Source organism: Oncorhynchus masou, chromosome 16 (assembly GCF_036934945.1).
Source record: "Oncorhynchus masou masou isolate Uvic2021 chromosome 16, UVic_Omas_1.1, whole genome shotgun sequence".
In the NCBI taxonomy this organism is placed as follows: domain Eukaryota; kingdom Metazoa; phylum Chordata; class Actinopteri; order Salmoniformes; family Salmonidae; genus Oncorhynchus; species Oncorhynchus masou.
In genome coordinates, this window is record NC_088227.1 from 34,287,317 (window position 1) to 34,309,104 (window position 21,788).

General features: G+C 41.3%; 1 protein-coding gene across 1 annotated transcript in view; it reads right to left on the minus strand.

Moving 5' to 3' along the window:
- LOC135557882 (leucine-rich repeat and fibronectin type-III domain-containing protein 2-like) overlaps positions 1-21,788 on the minus strand; it is a 184,935-nt gene that overhangs the window by 36,026 nt on the left and 127,121 nt on the right. Inside the window, exon 3 of the mRNA XM_064991571.1 lies at positions 16,592-16,692. The gene's annotated coding sequence lies outside the window, so the exon portion shown is untranslated. The remainder of the gene's footprint in view (positions 1-16,591; positions 16,693-21,788) is intronic.

The window sequence follows — 21,788 nt, forward strand, 5'->3', positions numbered from 1 at the left end:
ACAAAGCCTCCTTCACTCACGCCGCCAAACTTACCCTAGTAAAACTGACTATCCTACCGATCCTCGACTTCGGCGATGTCATCTACAAAATTGCCTCCAACACTCTACTCAGCAAACTGGATGCAGTTTATCACAGTGCCATCCGTTTTGTCACTAAAGCACCTTATACCACCCACCACTGCGACTTGTATGCTCAAGTCGGCTGGCCCTCGCTACATATTCGTCGCCAGACCCACTGGCTCCAGGTCATCTACAAGTCCATGCTAGGTAAAGCTCCGCCTTATCTCAGTTCACTGGTCACGATGGCAACACCCATCCGTAGCACACGCTCCAGCAGGTGTATTTCACTGATCATCCCTAAAGCCAACACCTCATTTGGCCGCCTTTCGTTCCAGTACTCTGCTGCCTGTGACTGGAACGAATTGCAAAAATCCCTGAAGTTGGAGACTTTTATCTCCCTCACCAACTTCAAACATGTGCTATCTGAGCAACTAACCGATCGCTGCAGCTGTACATAGTCTATTGGTAAATAGCCCACCCTTTTTCACCTACCTCATCCCCACACTGTTTTTATTTATTTACTTTTCTGCTCTTTTGCACACCAGTATCTCTACCTGTACATGACCATCTGATCATTTATCACTCCAGTGCTAATCTGCAAAATTGTAATTATTCGCCTACCTCCTCATGCCTTTTGCACACAATGTATATAGACTCCCCTTTTTTGTACTGTGTTATTGACTTGTTAATTGTTTACTCCATGTGTAACTCTGTGTTGTCTGTTCACACTGCTAAGCTTTATCTTGGCCAGGTCGCAGTTGCAAATGAGAACTTGTTCTCAACTAGACTAACTGGTTAAATAAAGGTGAAAAAAAAAATATGGATGGTGTTTAATCTAATGTGGATGGTGTTCAATTCAATGTGGATAGTGTTAAATCCATTGTGGATGATGTTAAGAAATAGATGGGAGGGGTTGAATGGAGCCGAAGGTTGGGAATAATAACAACTAATAACAACTAATGTAAACCATACTGTATCCTTAAAAAGTATCATGGTTCAGCACTTTTGTGAAATAAATAGATGGGAGAGGTTGAGGTTAGATGAAGGACAGAAGTAAAAACAAACAAAATATAACTATTGTAAAATAGACTGTGCCCGTAAAGTTTATAGTATGTATAAACTGGAAGTAGAAGCCTAAGCATTGTGTTCACTAGTTTACACCAATTAGGGGAGGGGTGTTAGGGTTAGAAAGTAAAAAAGGAACATATATTTAAAAAAAGATGTGCATATACTGTATATATCTGTGTATTTTACCTGTTGATACAGGGCTCATATGTGAAACTATTCAAACTGAACATTTTCTTTCACAGTGACACTGACTCCGAATGGGAGCCCCCAGTGCCAAGGGGTCCATCCCCCACTGAAGCAGGTTCATCCAGCTCCTGCCACAAGTGGTGTTCATCTGCCCAAATTTATTTCTGCAGACATGGATGTGCCTCAGGGCCAAAAAGGCACAGCATGGAGGATTGATTCCAAACAACGTTTGCCATGTTTCGGTCGATATTATGGAGTTAATTCGGAAAAAGTTTGACGTTGTAGGTGACTGAATTTTCGGTTCGTTTCTGTAGCCAAATGCGATGTACAAAACGGAACGATTTTTCCTACACACAGACGCTTTCAGGAAAAACTGCGCATTTGGTATGTAACTGAGAGTCTCCACATTGAAAACATCCGAAGCTCTTCAAAGGTAAATGATTTTATTTATTTGGTTATCTGGTTTTTGTGAAAATGTTGCGTGCTAAATGCTACTCAAAATGCTAAGCTAGCTTAGCATACTCTTACACAAATTAGTCAATTTCTATGGTTCAAAAGCATATTTTGAAAATCTGAGATGACAGTGTTGTTAAGAAAAGGCTAAGCTTGAGAGCAGGCGCATTATTTTCATAACGTTGCGTTATGCTAATGAGCCTGAGGCTTTAGTCACGATCCCGGATCCGGGATGGGGAGTTTCAAGAGGTTTTAACAAGATGTTTATCTTTCATTTGCTGTATTGGACTTGTTAATGTGTGAAAGTTACATATTTCCCAAAAATATTTTTGAATTTCGCGCACTGCCTTTTCAGCAGGATGTTGTCGAGGTGTTCCGCAAGCGCAACCCCTGCCCTAGAAAGGTTAACAAAGGCTATTCAAGAGTCCTTTAGTAGAGTCAGAGAGAGAGGGAAGGGAGAAAGGTATTTATGGGGGGGAAGTCATAAACCTTACACACAGGCCAACGTCATGACATATATGTATGTATTTGCAAAAAAATATATGGGGGATTGGAAGTGATGCAGACAAATACATTGATGGAAGCTACAATATATCTGCAATATTAAAGATGATCTACCCCTTATTCATAAAATAATATTCTCTACTATCTACTATATATATATATATATATATATATATATATATATATATATATATATATATATATATATATATATATATATATATACACACACACACACAGTATATACTTCATTGGAAAAATGAAATACAGTGGAGTCACTGCAGTGGATATGCAGTGGCTGCCCAGAGGGGGTTACACTGGACATGTGACCAGCATTCTATCTCTGCCACGCGACCAACATTCTGTCTCCGCCATGGGACCAACATTCTATCTCTTACATGCAACCAACATTCTATCTCTGCCATACAACCAACATTCTATCTTTGCCATGCGACCAACATTCTACCTCTTACATGCGACCAACATTCTATCTCTTACATGCAACCAACATTCTATCTCTAACATTCGACCAACATTCTAGTTCAGCCACGAGACCAACATTCTATCTCTGCCACGGGACCAACATTCTATCTCTGCCATGGGACCAACATTCTATCTCTAACATGTGACCAACATTCTATCTCTGACATGCAACCAACATTCTATGACTTACATGCCACCAACATTCTATCACTGCCATACGACCAACATTCTATCTCTAACATGCGACCAATATTCTCTCTTACATGCCACAAACACTCTATCCGTGCCATGCGACCAACATTCTTTCTCTTACATGTAGACAACATTCTATCTATTAAATGCGACCGACATACTATCTCTTACATGCGACCAACATTCTATCTCTTACATGTGACCAACATTCTATCTCTGCCATGCGACCAACATTCTATCTCTTACATGCAACCAACATTTTATCTCTTACATGCATCCAACATTCTATCTCTTACATGTGCCCAACATTCTATCTCTTACATGTGACCAACATTCTATCTCTGCCATGCGACCAACATTCTATCTCTTACATGCAACCAACATTTTATCGCTTACATGCGACCAACTATCTATCTCTTACATGTGACAGACATTGTATCCGTGCCATGCGACCAACATTCTTTACCTTACATGCAGACAACATTCCATCTATTAAATGCGACCGACATTCTATCTCTTACATGTAGACAACATTCTATCTATTAAATGCGACCGACATACTATCTCTTACATGCAACCAACATTCTGTCTCTTACATGCAACCAACATTCTATCTCTGCCACGTGACCAACATTCTATCTCTTACATGCGACCAACATTCTATCTCTGACATGCAACCAACATTCTATCGCTGCCAAACGACCAACATTCTATCTCTAACATGTGACCAACATTCTATCTCTAACATGTGACCAACATTCTATCACTGACATGCAACCAACATTCTATCGCTGCCATACGACCAACATTCTATCTCTAACATGTGACCAACATTCTATCTCTTACATGCAACCAACATTCTATCTCTTTCATGGGACCAATATTCTCTCTTACATGCCACAAACATTCTATCCGTGCCATGCCACCAACATTCTATCGCTGACATACGACCCACGTTCTATCTCTAACATGTGACCAACATTCTATCTATTAAATGCGACCGACATACTATCTCTTACATGCGACCAACATTCTATCTCTTACATGCGACCAACATTCTATCTCTTACATGTGACCAACATTCTATCTCTGCCATGCGACCAACATTCTATCTCTTACACGCGACCAACATTCTATCTCTTACATGCAACCAACATTTTATCTCTTACATGCATCCAACATTCTATCTCTTACATGTGCCCAACATTCTATCTCTTACATGTGACCAACATTCTATCTCTGCCATGCGACCAACATTCTATCTCTTACATGCAACCAACATTTTATCTCTTACATGCGACCAACTATCTATCTCTTACATGTGACAGACATTGTAGCCGTGCCATGCGACCAACATTCTTTACCTTACATGCAGACAACATTCCATCTATTAAATGCGACCGACATTCTATATCTTACATGCAACCAACATTCTATCTCTTACATGTGACCAACATTCTATCTCTGACATGCAACCAACATTTTATCTCTTACATGCATCCAACATTCTATCTCTTACATGTGCCCAACATTCTATCTCTGCCACACGACCAACATTCTATCTCTAACATGTGACCAACATTCTATCTCTAACATGCAACCAACATTCTATCTCTTACATGGGACCAATATTCTCTCTTACATGCCACAAACATTCTATCCGTGCCATGCGACCAACATTCTTTCTCTTACATGTAGACAACATTCTATCTATTAAATGCGACCGACATACTATCTCTTACATGCAACCAACATTCTATCTCTTACATGTGACCAACATTCTATCTCTGCCACGCGACCAACATTCTATCTCTTACATGCGACCAACATTCTATCTCTGACATGCAACCAACATTTTATCTCTTACATGCGACTAACATTCTATCTCTTACATGTGACCAAAATTCTATCTCTGACAGGCAACCAATATTTTATCTCTGACAGGCGATCAACATTCTATCTTACATATGACCAACATTCTATCTTTTACATTCAACCAACATTCTAGTTCAGCCACGAGACCAACATTCTATCTCTTACATATGACCAACATTCTATCTCTGCCACGTGACCAACATTCTAGCTCAGCCACACGACCAACATTCTATCTCTGCCACGTGACCAACATTCTCGCTCAACCACGCGACCAATATTCTATCTCGAACATGCAACCAAAATTCGATCTCTTACATGCAACCAACATTCTATCTCTTACATGCGACCAACATTCTATCTCTTACATGTGACACACATTGTATCCGTGCCATGCAACCAACATTCTATCTCTTTCATGGGACCAATATTCTCTCTTACATGCCACAAACATTCTATCCGTGCCATGCCACCAACATTCTATCGCTGACATACGACCCACGTTCTATCTCTAACATGTGACCAACATTCTATCTATTAAATGCGACCGACATACTATCTCTTACATGCGACCAACATTCTATCTCTTACATGCGACCAACATTCTATCTCTTACATGTGACCAACATTCTATCTCTGCCATGCGACCAACATTCTATCTCTTACATGCGACCAACATTCTATCTCTTACATGCAACCAACATTTTATCTCTTACATGCATCCAACATTCTATCTCTTACATGTGCCCAACATTCTATCTCTTACATGTGACCAACATTCTATCTCTGCCATGCGACCAACATTCTATCTCTTACATGCAACCAACATTTTATCTCTTACATGCGACCAACTATCTATCTCTTACATGTGACAGACATTGTATCCGTGCCATGCGACCAACATTCTTTACCTTACATGCAGACAACATTCCATCTATTAAATGCGACCGACATTCTATATCTTACATGCAACCAACATTCTATCTCTTACATGTGACCAACATTCTATCTCTGACATGCAACCAACATTTTATCTCTTACATGCATCCAACATTCTATCTCTTACATGTGCCCAACATTCTATCTCTGCCACACGACCAACATTCTATCTCTAACATGTGACCAACATTCTATCTCTAACATGCAACCAACATTCTATCTCTTACATGGGACCAATATTCTCTCTTACATGCCACAAACATTCTATCCGTGCCATGCGACCAACATTCTTTCTCTTACATGTAGACAACATTCTATCTATTAAATGCGACCGACATACTATCTCTTACATGCAACCAACATTCTATCTCTTACATGTGACCAACATTCTATCTCTTACATGCGACCAACATTCTATCTCTTACATGTGACCAACATTCTATCTCTGCCATGCGACCAACATTCTATCTCTTACATGCAACCAACATTTTATCTCTTACATGCATCCAACATTCTATCTCTTACATGTGCCCAACATTCTATCTCTTACATGCGACCAACATTCTATCTCTGACATGCAACCAACATTTTATCTCTTACATGCGACTAACATTCTATCTCTTACATGTGACCAAAATTCTATCTCTGACAGGCGATCAACATTCTATCTTACATATGACCAACATTCTATCTTTTACATTCAACCAACATTCTAGTTCAGCCACGAGACCAACATTCTATCTCTTACATATGACCAACATTCTATCTCTGCCACGTGACCAACATTCTAGCTCAGCCACACGACCAACATTCTATCTCTGCCACGTGACCAACATTCTCGCTCAACCACGCGACCAATATTCTATCTCGAACATGCAACCAAAATTCGATCTCTTACATGCAACCAACATTCTATCTCTTACATGCGACCAACATTCTATCTCTTACATGTGACACACATTGTATCCGTGCCATGCGACCAACATTCTTTCTCTTACATGCAGACAACATTCTATCTATTCAATGCGACCGACATTCTATCTCTTACATCCGACCGACATTCTATCTTTTACATGCGATCAACATTCTATCTCTTACATGGGACCAACTATCTATCTCTTACATGCGACCAACATTCTATCTCTTACATGTGACCAAAATTCTATCTCTGACAGGCAACCAAAATTCTATCTCTGACAGGCGACCAACATTCTATCTTACATATGACCAACATTCTATCTCTTACACACGACCAACATTCTATATCTTACATGCAACCGACATTCTATCTCTGCCACGTCAACAACATTCAATCTCTGACACGCGACCAACATTCTATCTCTGCCACGCAACCAACATTCTATCTCTGCCACGCGACTAACATTCTATCTCTTACATGTGACCAACATTCACTCTTACATGGGACCAACATTCTATCTCTTACATGGGACCAACATTCTATCTCTTACATGTGACCAACATTCTATCTCTTACACGTGACCAACATTCTATCTCTGCCACCTGACCAACATTCTATTAAGACATGCGACCAACATTCTATCTCTGACACGCAACCAATGTTACAAGCAATTCAACATTTATTAACACATGATTTCCTCTTGCTTCTAGCCTAGCATTTGATTTCCTCTTGCTTCTAGCCCAGCATTTTATTCCCTCTTGCTTCTAGCTCAGCATTTGATTCCCTCTTGCTTCTAACCTTGCATTTGATTTCCTCTTGCTTCTAACCTAGCATTCGATTTCCTCTTGCTTCTAACCTAGCATTTGATTTCCTCTTGCTTCTTGCCCAGCATTTGATTCCCTCTTGCTTCTAGCCTAGCATTTGATTTCCTCTTGATTGGTTTCTTTAAAGCTTGCGGTCTGCCTATCTAAGGATTGTTCTTGACCGTCTTTCACACAGGCTATTTTGGTACAGTGTTTTTTAGGCATCCCTTTTAGGCATCCCTTCTGGCCCTGCACAGGAGCAGGGCCAGCTAGCACTGGGCTAAGGTTGGTGCTAGCCCACTTTAGAATATGCAAGTGTGAACACTCGACTTAGACCCGGGCTAAAATCTGCCCTAGCCCAAGACTAAGGAGGCTCTTATTCCTGGGCTAAGGTGTGAATTTGCCTCGTGACTAGTAGGGACAGGGGATACCAATATTGAGTGTCACACATACAACATATGTTTAAAACATCTCAAAAACATATATTAGTAGAGTGATCTAAAAAATGCAATAAAATACATAATTGAATTACTTCAGTTGTGGCAGGTCGGATAAGATAAAGATGAATAGTATTGATTCTAGACTTTGCTATTGCCTTTTGAGGTTGTTGTTGGGGTGTGACAACATGAGGAAGACAGCAGTGTCGATGCAAATGAAGTTGGCCGTCATAAGGCTCAGAAATGAAAACCAATCAATCAGGAACATTGCAAAAACCCTGGGCATGCCCGAGTCAACAGTTTGGTTCATCATTAACAAGAAAAAAACAACCGGTGAACTCAATTATGTCAAAAGACCCGGTAGACTGAGGAAGACCACTGTAGTGGATGACAGGAGAATACTCTCTATGGTGAACAAAACCCCCCTGACAACAGCCCAACAGATCAAAAACACTCTCCTGGATGCAGTTGTTGATGTGTCAAAGTCTACCATATGTAGAAGACTACACCAGCAGGACTACAGAGGGTACAGTACAAGATGCAAACCACTGATAAGCCTGAAGAACAGAAAGGCCAGATTACAGTTTGCTAAAAAGCACCTAAAAGAGCCCCAAGAGTTCTGGAAAAAAGTATTATGGACAGATGAGACAAAGATTAACATGTACCAGAGTGATGGAAGGAGGAAAGTGTGGAGAAAAAAAGACATGCCCATGATCCAAAGCATACCACCTCATCCGTGAAACATGGTGGAGGGGGTGTTATGGCTTGGGCCTGTATGGCTGCCAGTGGAACAGGCTCACTTGTCTTCATCGATGATGTGACTGCAGACAGAGTTAGAACAATGAATTCTGAAGTCTACATAAATATTTTATCTGCTCAGATAAAACCAAATTCCTCCAAACTCATTGTACGGCACTTCATCAAGTAACAAGACAATGACCCTAAACATACTGCTAGAGCAACGAAGGGGTTTTTGACTGGCCGAGTCAATCACCAGATCTGAATCCAATTGAACATGCATTTTACATGCTGAAGAGGAGACTGAAGGCAATAAGTCCCCGAAACAAGCAAGAACTGAAAATGGCTGCAGTACAGGCCTGGCAGAGCATCACCAGGGAAGATACCCAGCATCTGGTGATGTCGATGCATCGCAGACTTCAAGCAGTCATTGCATGCAAAGGATATGCGACCAAATATTAACAATGATTACTTTATTCTACATTATGTTAAACAGTCCAATGTTTTTTGATGCATGAAAATGGGGGGGAATATGTACAAAAGCTTCTATAATTTCTAAACGGTTCATCCGATATGTATGAAAATACCCTCAAATTAAAGCTGACAGTCTGCACTTCACCCTCATAGTCATTGTATCCTTTCAAACTCAAAGTGCTAGAGTACAGAACCAAAATAACAAAAAATGGTCACTGTCCAATGAATTATGGTGCTCACTGTATATATATACAAATGCAACTCACAGAAATCTATTTCATTAAAGGTAGACTCAGCGATATGGTGTAGATGAAGAAAGTAAACAGCATAGTGGGTCAATTTCCGTAACAACTAAGAGCACAACAACTACAAATGACTGAATTGACCCTGCTGGACTACCATAACTGTGAAATGATCCACACTCTTTACTGACTCTTAAGTAACTATGTAAAATATAAGCCATCAGCACTCACATGAACTTGTTTACACAGTGAGAATCAACCAATGGCATTTGAGTGACTGGGACTAAAGCCTCTCCCATCCAATTAAGCTAGGGTATCCCCTTGGAGAAATCTATCCAATAGCAGCAAAACGCAACAGAGGCTTTTCTGTCAGAGCTTGCAGGCAGCAGAAATAGATCTCCGTTTGTGTTTTCCAGTTGTCTTGGTCACACTAAACTCCCTCTACACACACACACGCACGGGCACACACACACAGCGCCATGTTGTGTGGCCGGTAGAACGGGGAAAATAATGGCTCCCAAAGCAATTATCAATAATTATCCTCAGCTTGGCTTCTTAGTCATGGTGACAGCTGCCACTGGGATCCATCAGGCCTCCTCTGCAGACTGCCGGAAGTGGTGTTGTGTAATATAATGTATGTGCTCAGGGTGGACACACTCACAAACAACTTCAATGATCACAGCAGCATTGTGATTATCAATGCAGACTGTGACCTATATTGCACTCACGAAGAAGTGTTGCAGAAGTAACCCTACTAAATGCTTAAATCCCTAACTGTGGGTGTATGTCTGTGCATGTTTTTCTGTGTACATGTGTGTGTGTGTGTGTAGCCAGTGTGAAATGGCTAGCTAGTTAGAGGTGCGAACTAGTAGCTTTTCAATCGGGGATGTCTCTCGTTCTGAGACCTTGAAGTAGTTGATTGCTCTGTGGCTTTTGTGGCAGGATGGTAACGATACTTTGAATGTGACTGTTGTTTAGAGGGTCCTTGATTCACGCCTAAGTTGGGGAAAGGAGAGGGATGTATATATTGATGATATATTGATGATGTTGACTCAGATCACTTGCTGCGGCGGAGAAGGAGGTCAAAAGGGGGACGAGTGTAACCGGTGTGAGATGGCTAACTAGTTAGCGGTGTGCGCTAGTAGCGTTTCAATCAGTGACGTAACTTGCACAGAGTCCTTGAAGTAGTTGATATCCTTGCTCTGCAAGGGCCGCAGATTTTGTGGAGCGATAGGTAATAGAGGTATTTACGGATCCACCTGTACATGAATGCCTGAGAACAAATCTGGGACCCGTGTGGGTTCAAATCCAGAGTTCTAAATAATGTCACAGGTCTGGGTCAGATCTGATTGTCACAGGTCTCAGGTATGTGTAATTTTAACTGACAAACGTGACTGCTACAGTAAAGAGAGCGATAAACTGTATAATTTATACTGCTGCTCTTGCTTTTCACGAGAGTGTAACGTGGCTTGTATAGCTTTTTGTTGGCCAACCATAAGTCAACAAAGCAGCAATAGGCCACAGCCCAAGAGCCTCGCTCCGTGATTGGCAAAAGTTAGGCGATATTGTCGTGGAATATTCTAATTGCAATAACGAGGCTGGTCAACCCCACACCCTTAACCGAGTAACCCAACCTTGAAGAGTTCTTTATAAACTCAGCAAACAAAAGAAACTTCCTTTTTCAGGACCCTGTCTTTCAAAGATAATTTGTAAAAATCCAAATAACTTGACAGATCTTCATTGTAAAGGGTTTAAATACGGTTTCCCATGCTTGTTCAATGAACCATAAACAATTCATGAACATGCACCTGTGGAACGAGACGCATAAGACAGTGCTACAGGGAGACAGGATAGACAGCTGATTGTCCTCGCAGTGGCAGACCACGTGTAACAACACCTTCACAGGATCGGGACATCCAAACATCACACCTGGGGGACAGGTACAGGACGTCAACAACAACTGCCCGAGTTACACCAGGAACGCACAATCAGTGCTCAGACTGTCCGCAATAGGCTGAGAGAGGCTAGACTGAGGGCTTGTAGGCCTTTTGTAAGGCAGGTCCTCACCAGACATCACCGGCAACAACGTCACCTATGGGCACAAACCCACCAGATAGGATTGGCAAAAAGTGCTCTTCACTAACGAGTCGCAGTTTTGTCTCACCAGTGATGGTCGGATTTGCGTTTATCTTCGAAGGAATGAGCGTTACACCTAGGCATGTACTCTGGAGCGGGTTTGATTTGGAGGTGGAGGGTCCATCATGGTCTGGGGTGGTGTGTCACATCATCATCGGACTGAGGTTGTTGTCGTTGCAGGCAATCTCAACGCTGTGCGTTACAGAGAAAACATCCTCGTCCCTCATGTGGTACCCTTCCTGCAGGCTTATCCTCACATGACCCTCCAGCATATGACAATTCCAACAGCCATACTGCTCATTCTGTGAGTGATTTCCTGCAAGACAGGAATGTCAGTGTTCTGCCATGGTCAGCAAAGAGCCCGGATCTCAATCCCATCGAGTACATCTGGGACCTGTTGGATCGGAGAGTGAGGGATAGGGCCATTCCCCCAGAAATGTCTGGGAAATTGCAGGTGCCTTGGTGGAAGAGTGTGGTAACATCTCACAGCAAGAACTGGCAAATCTTGTGCAGTCCATGAGGAGGAGATGCACTGCAGTACTCAATGCAGCTGGTGGCCACACCAGATACTGACTGTTTTGATTTTGACCCCCTTCGTTCAGGGACACATTATTCCATTTCTGTTAGTCACATGTCTGTGGAACTTGTTCAGTTTATGTCTGAGTTGTTGAATCTTGCTATGTTCATACCAATATTTACACATGTTAAGTTTGCTGAAAAAAATCGCAGTTGACAGTGAAAGGACGTTTCTTTTTTTTCTGAGTTTATAACTGACACTAAGAATGCTTAGTCATGGTTGGTTCCACCCCTCCCATGCAGATTGGGGCATCATAAGCCACTTTGGGTTCATCCTGTCATCTGCAAGGGGGTGTATTGTCTTAACCCCACCCTGGCTTAGTCTCGCAGATGCAAGGATGATTTTGAGACAATGAGGGATTGTTCTACTCCTAAGCTATCTAGTAAAACACATTCTTGTCTATGCAATGCAGTCTTTAACTCATTTGTCAGCTCAAGCCATCTCTGGTCATCATACGCCCAGATTAGCTGCAGGGAACTAGAGTGGAGACCATAAAAACACAGACACTAGCAGGACAGAAATGTCTTACTATTAGTTAGATTTGAATTGTTAACCATTGATTTCAAATAAATCAGGAAAATATATAATTTCTCTCACAATATGTAATTCATTTGGATCCGAACAGGCCTATAAGGAAAAAGTCTAGTTGTCCTCGGGTCCGTTCGGAACAGGTCTCTATATTTAAAATAGTATATCGGGTCTGGGTGGGAAAGCACCAGGTCCATTTTGGAACGGGTCCAATTTTTTGGACCTGTGAAGACCTCTAAAAGGTAATGATGACTGTTGTCAATGTGTGCAGAGGGTCTCTGGTTCAAGCCCAGGATGGGGCAAGGAGAGGGATGGAAGCAACACTGCACGTATGTATGTCTGTGCCCACACAAAACAGAGAGCTGGTGGGGCTGTTCTTTCTTCCATTTGAATGATTTTCTCTACCACAGCAAGTGTTTATCCCCTCGCTCTCCCACACGTATTCCTCCGCCGGTTGGACACAGAGTCCCGCTGCTGGCATTAAGACAGAAGGAAGGATTACAGAGGAGCTCTGCCTCCCCATACAACCGCTGCATTCTCCACAACAGCACAACTCTCCAGAACATTGCAGCAAAAAACCTACGCACTGGCTGTTGGCATTAAATAACTAATCCTTTTGGATGAAAACCAAACACCTCACAGAAGCTTGCAGAGGAACAAATGGGGCAAATGGGTCCCTTTAAGATGGAGAAAATACAGAGCTGTCCTCTTCTGATGGAGACATAGAGACGGTTGTTAATCTTGACTGTTATGTTGGGTTCCATTGGTGTCCATATCTTCTTTCCAATTTGAGGGATTCCCCCAAGGATACCCAACAATGACATATTGTATCTCCTTAGAACAGCAATGATAAGGCTGATGAAATGTATTCAGATTCATGTGGAGTATCTTTGCAAGAAAAAAATACGACATAGCCAGTGCTGATCACGTGTTAGGCTAAGACACATCTAACTGTGTGTGTGTGTGTGCGTGCATGCGTGTGCGTGCGCTCAAATGTGTGTGCACTCTCTCTCTCTCTGACTGCTCTGGACCACTGACACAAAGACACCAGATTCACATGAATGTTCCAGGAGTCAAACAACAACACTGCGTAGAAGAACAAGTAATATGGATGGTTCCAGACATGATACTACAGAGGGATCTATTGTGTACTGTTGTTTACATTAATGTATTAGCATTCAGACTCTTTGACAAAGACGTACAATTTTATTTACAATAATGTTAAGAAATATATCTATTTCATTGTTTCAAATTGTCCTCAAATGATAGAGAATGGAGAAAAATGGTCTATATTTCCTGGCTGTGACGAGGGAAATGATCCAGCACAATTACGTCCATGTAATAAATCATTTCTGTTTGTCAAGAGAGTCATTCGTATTTGCACCCTCAGATGTAATACCCATTAACCTTGTGCTAGTGCCTCATTCAGCTGGCTCCTCTAGCAGCTAATAACATAATGTTGTCCTCCTACTCTCTTAGATACGATAGCCTGTACTGTCAGACTCCCGCATCTAGTGCCCACACACACACACACACATGCACGCGCACGAAGGCACACGCACGAAGGCACGCAGGCAAGCGCACGCAAACACATATACACACGCACACATGTTTGTTTTACTATCCTTTTGGGGACCAAACAATTCATTCCCATTCAAAATCCCATTTTCCCTAACCCTAACCTTAAACCCTAACCCTAACCTTAAACCCTAACCCCTAAGCCTAAAATGTCCCTTTTCCTTGTTTTAATATCCTTGTGAGGACTTCTGGTCCCCCACAAGGATAGTAATATCAAAAACACACATGCACAAACACACAACATGATGTTCTCTTAGAAAATAGAGGAATGAGTATCCTCAGACAAACAAACTGTTGTCAAATCTATTTTTATTGGATTATGCAAGGCTTTATCTCAGTCATTGTTGTGTAGGAGTTATTGCATCATTATAATAAGAGTACAATCCTAACCCTGCACTTTTCTTTCTGTGAAAATTGATTTTCTTTGTCTGAGCAAATAGCCCAAAACGCTGTAGAAGCAAATAGATATTATGTACATTGTATGATTTTAGAGTTTTACAGTAATCCCAGTTTCCCTCTAAAAATACTGTACAATGAGATCTTATGTCTTATAAAATGACAGTCTTTCGAAGCAATCCATTTTATTTTAAAGAGACAGAGAAGGTTTTATTGCATTGAGATGCGGATTGTTTTAACAGCCATGCGATTAAATGTCCTGCAGGAGAGGAGTTAGTGTGCTTTACTTTCTCAGTCCCTTCTCCTCAAAGAGACAGAGAAACCACCGAAGCAGAGTGTATCAATCTTAGAACTGCCCATGAAATTCGACGGGATTCCTCCGCTCAAATCCTGGCGGATGTAGTTTCACGGACAGGGCGGGATTCTAACACCATACATCTCCTTTCTCCTCTCTTCTCTGTCCAACTCTGATTAAGATAGCATATCACCTTTTATCGGCAACAAGACAGGTGTAATAAAACATGGATCCTCCCCTACTGCATGGTCCACTGTATTGTTTTTACCCCACATTATTGATTGATTTATTTGGTCTACATGGAAAACACAGGACACAGCTGGGCACAGTCAGGCTATAGCAGATTCAAAATGGCTGCCGTCAGTTTTGCTTCTACATACTCCCCATATTTACCTCTGAGTATCAGCTGTAACAATTTCCCAATTCACAAACAGAGATCTTATCCTCCACTCCCGCCAGAGGAAGCCTTACTGAGGCTCATAAGGCAAGGCTACCCGTGGTGGCCATGTCAGAGAGGTACCTCCTTCTCACACCATGAACCTGGGCAGATGGAGCTGTGTTCACAACAGAAGCCAGGAAACAGCCCATATCAAGAACAGAGAAAAAGTCTTGCTGCTGAAACGATACAGCAAAGGAGTGTAGTTTACTGTAACATATCAAGCAATAAGTCCCCAGTGTAGCGGTAGTAGACTATTCATTTACTTCGATGTTGAAAGCAGCAATGATTGGTCAACTTCGATTCAACAGCACCCAGTTTAGGGTAAAGAGATAAGGGCTTGAAATTCCCCCTGCTGTTTTTCTATTCACTTGAAGAGATAATTGTGCAGAATTGAAAATGCTTTAATTTACGTTTTTCTGTAAATGTCACGGCCGTCGTAAGAAGTGGACCAAAGTGCAGCGTGGTGAGCGTACATTTTCCTTTTATTTGATAAATGTCGCCAACAAAACAACAAACGAAGAAACAACCGTGACAGGGCTAAGTGCCACTAACTAAGATAACTACCTTTGGCTGTAGCTGGGTATCAAGACAAAAGGCATGTTTAAATCTTCAACATATTTCCGCACACAACACAACACAGACTCAAACTCCACTTATATCCAAACACCGGAATTGACCTGACCTCCAACCAACTTTTTCGTGGTCTGTGCTCAATAACAAAAAGTATCTTAAAATTCTTGATTTTCAGCTTCATGCATTTAATGGCAGACCATCCTGACCTTGGTCAGCTCCTGCACCCCCAGGGGGTTATAGATTTGATTTGATGTGGTCAGGGTCAAAATCCACCGTAATCCTTGAGAAAGAATGCCTGCTGACTTTCAATAACCAGGAGACTACAGGAGCTGGAGCCTTTCCTCCCCCTTGTCTTAAGGGCATCCAGGGGTTAGTCTGAGAGAAATCATAAACCCTAGGGAACCTGCATGCTTCTACAGTATGTGTCCAATACTCCTCAACACTCCTCACTCAGCCACGCCAACACAAACAACAATCATCAGTCCAGCCTCGTACCACCTCATTCCACCCAAACATTTACTTTCCCAATACTTTCTTCTTCAGAAGCGAAAGCCTTTAAATGATTTCTCAACCTTTGTTTTTCCTCTAGAGAACTTTGTTTTCGTACCAGTAAGGTTAAGGCCCGCAGGGATTGGCTCTGCTGTAGGTGTGTGAGGTAAGTGGATTCCAAACACCTGTGCTCTGCTCGGTGCTACCTACCTGTATTGTGTGGTTTCACTGCCATAGGTTCACTCACAGGGTGCCACCCATCAATCACAGCCTGCACGTCTCTGACCACCACACCAGAGGGAATGGTTAACCTGGAGAACACACAGGACACACACACACATTCTGATCAGTTTACACATGGCAACACACTCCAATCAGCTCTAACACAGAAATTCTATGTACACTTTGTAAATAGCTACAGGAATTCTGAGAATCTGGTGGATATGGAATTACTGTACATGCAGTGGTCAAATAAGTCCCTTGTACAGTACGGTTAGGATTTATTGCATAACGAGTTCCGGCTTCCAATAATACAGCTCTAGCCCTGCAGCGTACACACTGTTTGGGAAATGCATAAGAGCCATCCATCTATGTAACACCACTGCGATAGACATCCTCAACGTAAGTCCTCATCATCTAATGTTTTGTATTCAATGGCTTTTAGATTGTCAGAGCAGCAGTACTAGAAACTGAGATTCCTCTTATAACCAAGTGGAATCTCAATATGAATATGACAAATGCCCTGCAAAGGGAATATTGTTTTCAGCCATATCCATAAGACAGTCATACGGGATGCAGGGGAGGGCATCCGGGTGCCAAAGAGAGATATAATAAATATGACTAATGCATACTGAGTATGGTGATGTAAGACAGGAAATAGCTGTCTTATTGATTATAATAAGTGAAGAGGTACAAAACAATTAAACCAAAGACCTACATTTACGTCATGTAGCAAACACTCTTGTCCAGAGCGATTTACAGTGGTGAGTGGTGAGACATTTTAATACTTTTTTTGTACTGGTCCCCCGTGGGAATCAAACCCACCACCCTGGCGTTGCAAGCACCATGCTCTACCAACTGAGCCACACTACATAAAGTGTCCATTAATCTTCCTGCATTTAGTCCAAAGAATGGGATGCGTGAGATAACGAGCTGCAGGAGTTCCAGTCTTTGGGTTATCGTCACTGGATATGGGTGTATCAGGATTGGGCGAAGGCAGTGCTTAAACTGCTTTGTGTCGAGTGCTTCCCGTGTGTGCCCACACAGATCAGAACTCTCAATTTCTAACGAGTATAGACCAAGAAGTTAATCACGCAGCAGACCAAATTATGCAAGATTTTACTTCTGGGCTAACCAAGATTAGCTATCCATAACAAAAGTAATTTGTTACACTAGCTCCAACAGACACAGAAAACACAGACACCTCACTGACAGACTGACTGGGTTAGCTTGACAGACAGACTGACTGGGTTAGCGTGACAGACAGACTGACTGGGTTAGCTTGACAGACAACTGACTGGGTTAGCTTGACACTGACTGGGTTAGCTTGACAAATAAGTGTGAAAACATGGGAGCCCATTGTAGAAGTGTAGGACTTTTCAACTGCATTTAACATAATTCACTCTGACAGAATATTATTGCAATAAGATATTTCCTATAATTACAACCTAGTGCACCTGCCACACTCATTAGCTCTGTGATATGGGTGAAGAATTCAGCTGCATTTATGTAAATTGAGAGCTTGATGAAGTTATAATGAATTGGATAGCACTGGATTATAAGGCTTTATGGAGTAGAGACATTTTATCGTCTTTAATTGTGTACCTCCCTATTCTTGCAAAACGTTAAGTTCAAAAGATACATGAGTGATAAACATGTAAACTGCACAGAGAGACGTGTTTCCGCTTTTGACGAATCACTTTGCAAAAAACTCTAAAATGTCAAGCACTCAAAACCAAGAAGATTTTAGGGAGTAAATGTTTGCTTTAAAAAATTACATTGATCTTTCAAATCAACTTTAGGCCTAACCTTTTTCCATATTGATCTCTATTTATCTAACACTTGAATGTTCCATAAACTGCAACAAAGAGCAGTATGTACGGAGGCTTTCGATTCATTCACCCCCTAAAACCCTGCACTGCTCATCAACACACTCATCTATTTGGATTTTATTTGAATAAATATGCAGAACATTCCTTGAACGCAGTTTGTTTTCAACTAATGACACAAGCCAATGACCGCGTTCCTCTTTAGCCTATCTTGAAAGGAGGATTCTGCTTTCCCATTAGTGACTAATGTGCCATAATATTGACTACTTTTGCGATGCGCCATCATGCAAGACAAAAAAAGTGCAAAGCAGAATCTTAAGCACATGGAGGGAACCTGATGTGAGTTTCTGCCTCCTAGCAGCCACATCTGGTTGGTATTTCTCACTTTATCCAGAGCCAAATGCTTTGACTTACACATGTTGAGATCTAAATGATCTTGAACCTATTCCATGGCGAGAGATGGAGATAGATAGAGAAAACTCTGTTAGTAATTAGTCAAGTGGTGAAATAGAATTTGCTGCCAAGTGAATTAGACCACGTCTACTGTGCTGCATCTCATTCTTTTAAAAATGACCAGAAACTAGAATTTGCTTCAGAATGCTTTGCTACAACATAGATTGATTTAGAAATCACTGCTAACGTGTAATATCCACAGGTATCACTTTGATACAGGTGTAGGATCTTAATTTTACCAGTTTTGACCAGTTTCTCACAGCATGAAAAAATAAATGTGAATTATTATGTGGATAATAATTAACCCCCTAGATGTAAAATGGAATTAGCATAACAAAAAAAATCTACATAAAAATCCATCAGTTTAAGCGAGAGATATGTTTTTTTTCTTCAATGGATGCAGTGAAAGATGACAGAGCTATAGCGGAGCTTGTTAGACAATGAGACATTCACGAAATGGCTCTGAGATACGAATAATAAGATCATACGTGAAACGTTAGCTAGAGAGCCAGCCAGTGAACGTTAGCTAGCTAGGTAAACAATGAACTGTAATCCCAACTCATGACATTACTACCCTGCATGAATCTGCAGGTTTCAAATCAACTAGGTTCAATGTTAGCTAGCTAACATTATGCTATAGGTAGCCAAGCAAATGGCTCTTTCTGTCAAAATTAGAAATGTGTAATATCTGAAAATGCATGGGATGGACGCATCTCCTGTTGGATGCCATGGTTGCCCTTAGATTGAAGATGTAATCCGGAGACAGGTGGTTTCTCCATTTCCTTAGCTATCCTACTCAAAATCCACTGATTTAAAAACTCGTTCCTCCAAAAGGGGAGAGCAACACTTTTTTTTAAAGTCACGTTAGATAGGATTACCTAGACATACTGATCAGCTCAAATAGACAGAAGCTGGCAGACCAAACCAAACTAATCTCTCAGAATGTCAAGCCTACTCATTATCTTAGCCAATCATGACTTACGGGAAGGTTGCAGGCTTTTTCTGTGGCTAAACCAACTAGGCTTGTAATTTAACAATTGTATTTGTATTTACAGATGGCATAAAAGTTTGTAATTAAGGCAGATGAAAGTTCACAAGTTCATGAAGGCATTTCTGCCAATTAACACATTTTGATTCAAAAAAAAGTTCAAATCGCTCTCCTGTTCAGTAGTGACCCGCAACATACATCTAGTTTCCTGAAACAGGGTCACATATACTAATTCATTTTTAAATGGATGGGTTTATTGGTAGTAAAATAGACATGTTATAACATTTTGGACCACCAGGATGCAGACGTCATGCAATCGGTCATTTTTGTGTTTATTCTTTTTCACAAAAACAATGACAAGTTTGATGTCGGACAACAATAAAATGTTCATGATGTCACTGACAACTGTCTACAGACATGTCGATAGAAGTAGTATAAACCAGCCTTTAATCTTGAAATCTTTGGTTGTTTAGCACACAACTGCACTCACTCTGTTTAGCACACTACTGTACTCACTCTTTAAAACACACTACTGTACTCACTCTGTTTAGCACACTACTGTACTCACTCTGTTTAGCACACTACTGTACTCACTTTGTTTAGTCCACAACCGTACTCACTCTGTTCAGTACACTACCGTGAACACTCTGTATAGAACACTACTGTACTCACTCTGTTTAGCACACTACGGTGCTCACTCTGTTTAGTCCACTACTGTACTCACTCTGTTTAGTGCACTACTGTACTCACTCTGTTTAGCACACTACTGTACTCACTCTGTTTAGCACACTACTGTACTCACACTGTTTAGCACACTACTGTACTCACTCTGTTTAGCACACTACTGTACTCACTCTGTTTAGCACACTACTGTACACACTGTTTAGCCAACTACTGTACTCACTCGGTTTAGTACACCACTATACTCACTCTGTTTAGCACACTACTGTACTCACTCTATTTAGCACACTACTGTACGCACTCTGTTTAGCACACTACTGTACTCACTCTGTTTAGTACACTACTGTACTCACTCTGTTTAGTACTCTACTGTACTCACTCTGTTTAGCACACTAATGTACTCACTCTGTTTAGTACACTACTGTACTCACTCTGTTTAGCACACTACTGTACTCACTCTGTTTAGCACTCTACTGTACTCACTCTGTTTAGTAAACTGCTGTACTCACTCTGTTTAGCACACTACTGTACTCACTCTGTTTAGCACACAACTGTACTCACTCTGTTTAGTACTCTAATGTACTCACTCTGTTTAGCACACTACTGTATTCACTCTGTTTAGCAAACTACTGTACTCACTCTGTTTAGAACACTACTGTACTCACATTGTTTAGTCAACTACTGTACTCACTCTGTTTAGTACACTGCTGTACTCACACTGTTTAGCACACTACTGTACTCACTCTGTTTAGTACACTACTGTACTCACTCTATTTGGCACACTACTGTACACACTCTGTTTAGCACACTACTGTACTCACTCTGTTTAGTACACTATTGTACTCACTCTGTTTAGCACACTACTGTAATTACTCTGTTTAGCACACCACTATACTCACTCTGTTTAGTACACTACTGAACTCACTCTGTTTAGCACACTACTGTACTCACTCTGTTTAGCACACTACTGTACTCACTCTGTTTAGTACACTACTGTACTCACTCTGTTCAGTACACTACGGTACTCACTCTATTTAGCACACTACTGTACACACTCTGTTTAGCACACTACTGTACTCACTCTGTTTAGTACACTACAGTACTCACTCTGTTTAGCACACTACTGTACTCACTCTGTTTAGCACACTACTGTACTCACTCTGTTTAGTACACTACTGTACTCACTCTGTTTAGTACACTACTGTACTCACTCTGTTTAGTCCACTACCGTACTCAC